The following is an 8,034-nucleotide window of genomic DNA, read 5'->3' as shown; positions in this document are numbered from 1 at the left end:
AGCTTTGAAAGACAACACTGGTTGCTTGGACAGCTCCAGAGAGAGAGGACCCCCCAGGACGGGGCTTAGACTTCCTACTGATAAGGACGTGTGGAGAAACAAGCCCCATTGAAAAAAATAAGAGCTGTATGGCCATTTCTGATACCCAAGCTGGTAAGGGAAGTCTATCCATTATTTACACACCACACACTATAAAGAACATCTGGTGGATTTGATACAAATCTGTAGCTCCTCCTAACTAAGAAGCGTTATCAGCCCTTAAGCAAAGGGGAGCGAGTGTGCTTCTCTCTGGATCTTTTCCTCGTGTTGAGATTGTTCTCTTCCAAGCCAAATACCTTCTTCCTCATTATTCTTCCTCAGCACTGATAATTCTTAGTTTTTTGCTTATGTACTTGCTCCAAGCGCACTCTTGAAGTCCTGAGTTTTCTTCGGTAGATTCCTTCAGAAGCTTTCCTTTCCTCTGTGATGTTCTGTGAGGTGATGGCTCACCTGAGGCCACAACTCGGCCTTTGTCCCATCAGGTGAGTCCGTGTCCTCTAGAGCAGCTTCCTTCTCTCTGGTGATAACAGCGTCCTCCACTGTGTAATGGTAGATGTCACGCTTGAAACTGAGCAGGACCCTGGGGGGCCTTCCCACGTACACAAGCCCCTCTGTGACCCCTGTTTCTTATTTGTAAGAAAAAAAGCTTTAGTCTCCTAGGCCTTCCGAGTTCCAAAGAGCAGGCTCAAGCAGTTACTAATTAGGGAAGTGAGGGGATGCAGAAACAAAGGAAAAGCAGTTAAGCAAGAAAAGTAATAATAGCTTAGATTACAGTTCAGTGATAAAACAGAGACCTAGTTCCTCCTCAAGGGGCATACATGATAATCTGATGCATATCTTTGAGCTGTCCTGCAGAAACTAAGATTCTCCCCCCCACCCCACCCCCTTGGAGGGCCGTGACTACATGCTGGCCACAAGCACTTAGACCCCAGACTAGTTGGAACCAGAAGGTAAAGGATTAAGTTTCCTGAAACATCACCCTGTTACCTCACCACCAACCAATAGAAGAAAGTCCATGAGCTGCAACCCTCATCCCAAATGTTGCGTTTAAAAACCTTTCCCTGAAAGACATCAGGGAGTTCTGAGCTGCCTGTTCTCCTTGCTTGGGGCCCTGCAATAAATGCTGTAGTTTCCTACACTGCGACCTTGTGTCAGTGGATTGGCGTTGCTGTGCGGTGGGTGAGCAGACCCAAGCTCAGTTTGCTAACACACTTATCCCCAATCTGGTTGGAAAAAGTCACTTTCTGCTTGGAATCTGAGTGGAATAATCTTCCACATTCCCTCATAACACACCAGACTTCTTATGCACTAATGTGAAATCTGAGTTTCATGGGGCGTTATTTTTTAATCAGTTAACTCCCAGTTTTGTGTGTGCTAGATTATGATTAGTTTAAGAATTCCCAGTTTTTCTTATCTTGAGTAGAAAGAGAATATTTAGTTTCCAAGAGCCACTTAGATAAGAAAAAGTTGAAAACACCGTGAAGGTAAGTAGAATTGCTGGAGACTGGAGGACTTCCTGTGTTCACTAACTGTCGACACTCATTGCTTCTGCTTCCTATGGAGAGTCGGCATTTGGCCCTTGCCTGTGGTCTGTTCATTGCGCACATTAAAGAGGCGTCTCTGAGGGCCAGATGGGTGAGTGAAGGTGAGCTCCTCAATTTCCCATCTCCCCTGATAAATCCGACTTTGTCATAACGACAGAGCACCCAAAGCAAACAAATGCAATGCGTGGACACTTCGCTTCATCCTGGTTGTGTGCAAAGACCTCTTAAACCCGCACAGAGGTCGATTTTCAATTGCCCCTAAGCCACCAACCAAACGGATGACACTAGCAGAACTTTCCAAAGTTTCTGCCTGAAAACACTCTAGCAAGAGAATCTGAAGCAGATGAAATAGATGGTCATTTGATTCATGAGTCATAAGCTGCGGAATTTGATCTAGTTCTAGTACATTAAAATCGTAATAGTTTTGTCTTCACTGGCTTTTAGTCGAGACTCTAAAACAGTCAGCAATTACTGAATTATTGAATCGCAAAGGTAGGCAATGGGCAGGGCTTTTCTCAGCAGCACACTGACTACGGAAATTAAGTGACCAGGAGGCTTGAGGACCCCTGGGACTAAAACTCTCATTCCTTACGCATTGGACAAGTCCCTTCTTAGACAGGATGTCGGTTTGCGGGAGGTGATCCGTGTATAAGTGTGAGTTAATAGTAGTCCCTTTAACTCTATTCCCCACATTCCTCATTAATCTCACCCTATTGGATCACTGCTTTATTTTGTTCCTTTATAAATTTATATCACAAAACCTCGATTTATGGTATCACCATTGATAAGTTTTTTCAATATACACAGTCCATTTATTTTCACGCCCACTTACGACCAGTGAAATTTATGTAGCAACATATTATTAATTGCCTTCCAACTTCCGTCCATCAGAAATATTTAACAAATGTCCCCACCCATTACTATAAAACTATTCCTGAAGCAAAGTGCTTTCAGAGATGCATCTAATTGACGCATTGTCTTTTTTTGGAGATGTACAAACTTCTAGAAAGCAGTCCACTGACAGGGGTCTCTTAAGTGATGGGGGGGGGAGTGTTGTTACTCACTGAGATGCCTCCTGGGATGATGGCCTGGCTCACTTTGAAGCAGAAAATAGAATAAAATGAGGTTTATGTGCTGTTGGGGTCAGAAAAGCCCATTACGATGATTTTGCTTAATGCTTGTCATGTAGTCTGTAGTTGTCTGTAATACAATGCCTGTCCTGATGCAGATGTTTTGTTTTGGGGAGTGGGTATCCACATCCACAAATGCAGGGGCTGCTGGACAGTAGGAAGGGTACAAGGAGGATGGCTGTGGATGGTGTGGGAAACTGGGCAAAGTCAAGGGCAGTAATTAAGCTCCTCCCTCTGACTTGCTTCTTTTCTTCCTCTTCTATTGCTGTAAATTAAACATGGTTGCTAACGTCTGACATTTCTCCCTTGACAGCGAGGGGGACACGATACAAGTCTGTCATTTGTTTATTCAGCAGGTGCTTATTGATTTCTTCCTGTGTGTCAGTTACTGTGTTGGTGCAAAGAAAACTCAATCCTTGCCCAGAACACACCTAATTATAATTGGGAGCATCTTCTAAAAGCCATGTGAGTGGCATAAATTACATGTTCATAAAAGAGTATCCTGAGGTGAACAGGGCGTATTCATGGAGAAGGTGTCATAGGACTTAGAAGTTGGAGAAGCAGGTGAGAAGAAGGGGTCCACGTATGCCGACTAGCAGGAGAAAGGGTGTGAGGAGAGTGAAGGAGGAGGCCTTAGACAGAGTTGGTGCATGAAGCATTTTAGCTGAATTAAAATATATACAAGCGAGTGGAGAGATGTTATGATAAAAGGCAGGATGAAGGAACCAGACTGAGGACTTTGAGAACTAGATGATGAAATCAAACCTTTATTTATAGGATATAACGGGTCCATCGTGCAAGTTAATTATGGAGCACTTGCGTAGCAGGCACTGGAATAGATCCCGGGAAGGTTGGAGGGTCAGTGATGCATAGCCACATCCCTCAACTAGAGGCAGCAACGAGGCCCAGAAGAGTTTTGAACACGAGATTGATGTCTTCTGGAGATGAGCTCCACGTGAGGTAAAATGGGGGGTTGGCAAGCCTGTCACCCAGAGGTGTAGGCAGGTGGGGGGGAGATCGGGGCCCAGAAGCAACACGGAGAAGCAGATGAGGCAGGACAGGTACCTGCTCTACCTGCTGGCGTGAGAGCTGCTGTCTGAGGCTGCATCCTTTCCCGCATCACAAGCTCTTCTCCTCTTCATCCAACGAATAGACGAGTCCAGATGTGAGTGAGCTGCTGCCCCTCAGTTTACTATTTGGGGAGAGTCATTTGCAAGTTTTTTACATGACTCCCCAGCTCCAAGAAGTGTAAACTAGCTCTCTCTCTCTTTTTAAATGTCTTGCTTGTAAATTGTCCCTAAAAAAACTACTGTGCTCATGTCTGATCCTTGCAGGTAGCATTGAAGCACCTTGAAGGTAAGGACTTTGACAGGTTCCCACAGCTTATCTTTCTCCCCTACACCCTTGTCGCCTGACAGATTTCCCAGTGAGACAAAAGATTCTGAACTTATTACCAGACACAAACAAACATCAGTAACAACTACATACAAATTTTCTTATCTTTTCGGAGATGTAAAATATACCTCTGTGTGTGTGTGTGTGTGTGTGTGTGTGTGTGTGTGTGTGTATTTCCCACCATCTTTTCTCAGCTGTCATTGCTAAATCCATGATTTCATGGTAAAAATAGCTGTAACCTGGAAAACAACTAGAAACTTCTTGGTTTTTAATATTCTCCTAGAGGCAGAGCATCTTTTTCTTTCCAACTTGCTGACAACACAGTTGTTGGGGGTCAGACACTCAGGATGATGGGTGCTTCTTGGTAAAAAATAATGGACACGTGGTTGTCCTAGCAGCTTCTGACCTTGTTTCTATTTTCTATGTGTTCTCTAAGAGGATGCCTGGGTCAGCTCTGACACACCCAGGGCTTTCAGCTCTTTCTCAGCATCCTGGACCCCTGCCAGTCTCCATTTTCTCCAGGTCCATGAGGCATAAGACAGATCTACAAGGACTTTGGAGCTGGGCATCTACAAGGCAACGTTGAGGAGCCGGATGGTCCTCTGCCAGTGCATAGAGAGTTGGGGTACCAGCTGGTTGATTGGGCAGGTCCCCAGGCTGAGCAGGATTCCAGCTCGGTAGACTCAGAGCAGCTCTGGGAGAACTGGTAAACCCACCCAGGGCTCTGGCCCGGCCCATTCTTCACCTTGTCAATGTCACCATCTTCTAACCTCTTTTTTGTTTGTCTTCAGACAGCCCTCCTTTTGAATATCGGTATCCCTTTAGAAGCTGATTTATTCTATCTGCTTTATGCCACACGAGTGCTTTTTCATTTGGTGTAAGCTGGTACTCTTCCTCCTTTCGATGGGGATTTGTCTTCAAAATTAATTTCAGTCATTTCTTCTTCTCTTCGTATCTCTATCAACTCACAAACATTTCTTGGAAAGACGAGTTTATATGATTTATTGGATCTTTGGAAAACCATTACTATCTCTTCTATTCCATAATTATTTTACTTAAAGGTTTATAAAGTTATACTTTTTTCTTATTATTTCCTCTCTCTATATATATTTATTTATTTTTTATTGGAGTATAGTTGCTTTATTCTGACATGAACGTAACAAAAAAAGTGTCTTTCTGTTTACGTAGTAAGTACAGGATAAAAAATACCAGGATTTGTTTGTTGTGTCCACATATTTCAGTGGGTTTTCTTCAGCCTTTGCAACTACAAAAGCAATACAGTTACTTTACTTGAAACCTACCAGAGAAGAGGAGAGCTGTCAGCTCTAAGTAGTTTTTCAATTAATTTAGTCTTTCTTTCTCCACTGGTAACAAGTGCATTGCCCGGAAGCCTTCTCCCATAGTGCTGGAGTGATGAAGCATGGCTGGCACATGGCATTGCTTGCAATGACATCTTTTTCTGCACAAGTATTCTGAAATCACTGTGGATGGATAGATAACCTGTCTTAAAAGGACAGCCTACTGTGATTCGTAATCCTGGTACTGCAACAGTAGGCATAGCTGCCTAAGACAAAAAGCCTTTTTCCAGCTTTGTGTGAATCATCGCTCAAGCATTTAAAACACGGAGTCTGTTCTTCCAGTGCAGAGCACTCTCGTTAATATTAATGAAAGTCACACATTTTCTCTCAAAGACAGAAAGGATGCCTCAGTCTTTCCCCAGGAATCCTAGATTATAAAGGAAGAGTATCTGTAACTGCTTTTTTTTTTTTTTTTGTCGTGGAGTAGAATGGAATAATAGAGCTTAGGCAGAAGCTGGCAGCATTTAAAATCAAGCTCTCCGTTTGTTGACACTAGAAAAATACCTCAGTGTTGGAGCATAAATGCAAATGTCTCCCTCTGTGTTTGATACTTCTCAGGTTTCTCACTCTCTTTTTCACTTTGAAGGGAAAAGAAAAATCATTTTGGCTTTTAAAAGATCAAACAGATTTTTAAAAACATTTAACAGACACCAGCTACTCATTTCCCCATTAATGCAAATCAAGCCTTCTTATTGATAGAATCTGAGAAAAAGAGATAAAACACAATAGATGAAAGACACCGATAAAAATAGTGGCAGCATAAGGGTCCTGTTTTTCAGCTTTTAAGGGAGCATATACTATCATTCTTCTTAAGCTAAACTACCTCTGATACTGGAGGGCTGAGGGCACTGAATATGCCTCATTTTCAAAGTATTAGCAAATCCTCACAACCAAGAGGAGTAAAAAGCATTCAGCGATAGAGCAGTAGCGTGTAGCACTGTTCTAGGAATTACCGTTTTATGTTTCAGTTTTCTGTGTCAATCCACATGGCGAATCCAATCCACTTTGAGAATTTAGGAGTAGTTCAGTATTTTGCTCAAAAAATAAGAGGCTGCCCATGTAGTGGAAAGGGCATGGGTTTGGCGCTTAGAACACAGACTCACGTTTACTTAGTAAATACTTACGTGCTGTGCACTCCATTGCCTGTCCTTGTAGGGCTATGGAATTCTGTGTACGGGACTTAGTTTTTCTGAGCTTGTAGAAATCTATCGCATCTTGTCTGCTCAGCAGTTTTCTTTCAGGAACTACCACTTTTCTACCTGACAAGGTTGCCAAGATCTTAACTCCTCTGTAAAGTGACTCAGATGGGACAGTCTGAAACACTCAACCCTAATGGCCACCGTGATTAACTTGGGGTGGACCCATGGCCCGAACTGAGCCAATCTGAGAATTTTCCTAGAGCTTCCTGGACAGAGGAGTGAGTGAGCTGCTCTCCAGGATCACAAGTTATAAGGATGGTGTTAACTTTGTTTCCAGACAAGTGCTTATCTGTGAATGGATTTTAACCCACAGAGGAGGAGGCCTACGGAGCTGTAAAGAGTCCGCACAGGAGAGCTCTGATAATGTGTTTTGAGCCACTGCATCTAAACTCACCTGGATCCAGTTCTGGACATTTCAGTTGCATGGAATTAAAGGGGTTCCAAATGAGCCTCCCCACAGTGTGCCACTCTGACATGTGGATTATTCTGAGCTGAAGACAATCAAGGCCCAAAAGACTCAGAAAGAGCTTTTACCTCCCCCTTAACTGCCTAAAAGAATTTAGATAGAGAGCCTGGTCTAAGAGAATTATCACCAGAGATAACTACAAAGAGTGTGGGCAAGGTGTGGTGAGCTGGGAGGGGCCGGCAGGCCTGCGTCCCATTGTGTGTATATGGCATGTGCGTCCCATTGTGTGTATGTGGCATGTGCGTCCCATTGTGTGTATGTGGCATGTGCGTCCCATTGTGTGTATGTGGCATGTGCGTCCCATTCTGTGTCTCTGTGTCCCATTGTCTCTGCCTGGCTCGGCAGACATTTGTTTACCAAACATGTGCTCTTTCCACTGTCCTGTGAATTGTCTCCCTCCCCTTTGAAGTTCCAGACCCCCATCCCCTCCTCCTTAGCTCAGGATGGCAGATAAGCCTCAAGAGCCTGACTGCCTTTGACCCTTTCGTGTCTATGTGAGCCTCCCATACGTAGGACATTACATTTAGTTTTCTCCTGTTAATCTGTTTCAGTTCAATTTAATTATTAGATCAGCCAAAAGAACCTGGAAGGGTAGAAGAAAACTTTTCAATATTTTTTTTCCTTTTACCTTTTTTTGTTGCATTTTGTTTAGACCAGTTCGAGTCCTGACACGTCCTGATTTTAGTTCTTCATTGGTAAAACTGGAATAATAGTGCTTTTTCCTAAAAGGTTTGTTGTGATGTCTGAATGAGATAATGTGAGTGAAAGGGAAACACACAGATTACCTGCAGGATGCACTCACCATGGGGAAGGACTTGGAAGGTTAGGACCCCAGTAACCTTTTTTTAAAAAAATATTTTTTGGTGGAAATATAGTTGATTTACAATGTTGTGTTAGTTTCAT

The sequence above is a fragment of the Neophocaena asiaeorientalis genome, unplaced genomic scaffold (genome assembly GCF_003031525.2).
Source record: "Neophocaena asiaeorientalis asiaeorientalis breed wild unplaced genomic scaffold, Neophocaena_asiaeorientalis_V1.1 scaffold226, whole genome shotgun sequence".
NCBI lineage: Eukaryota > Metazoa > Chordata > Mammalia > Artiodactyla > Phocoenidae > Neophocaena > Neophocaena asiaeorientalis.
Note: the sequence above shows the minus strand (reverse complement) of the source record.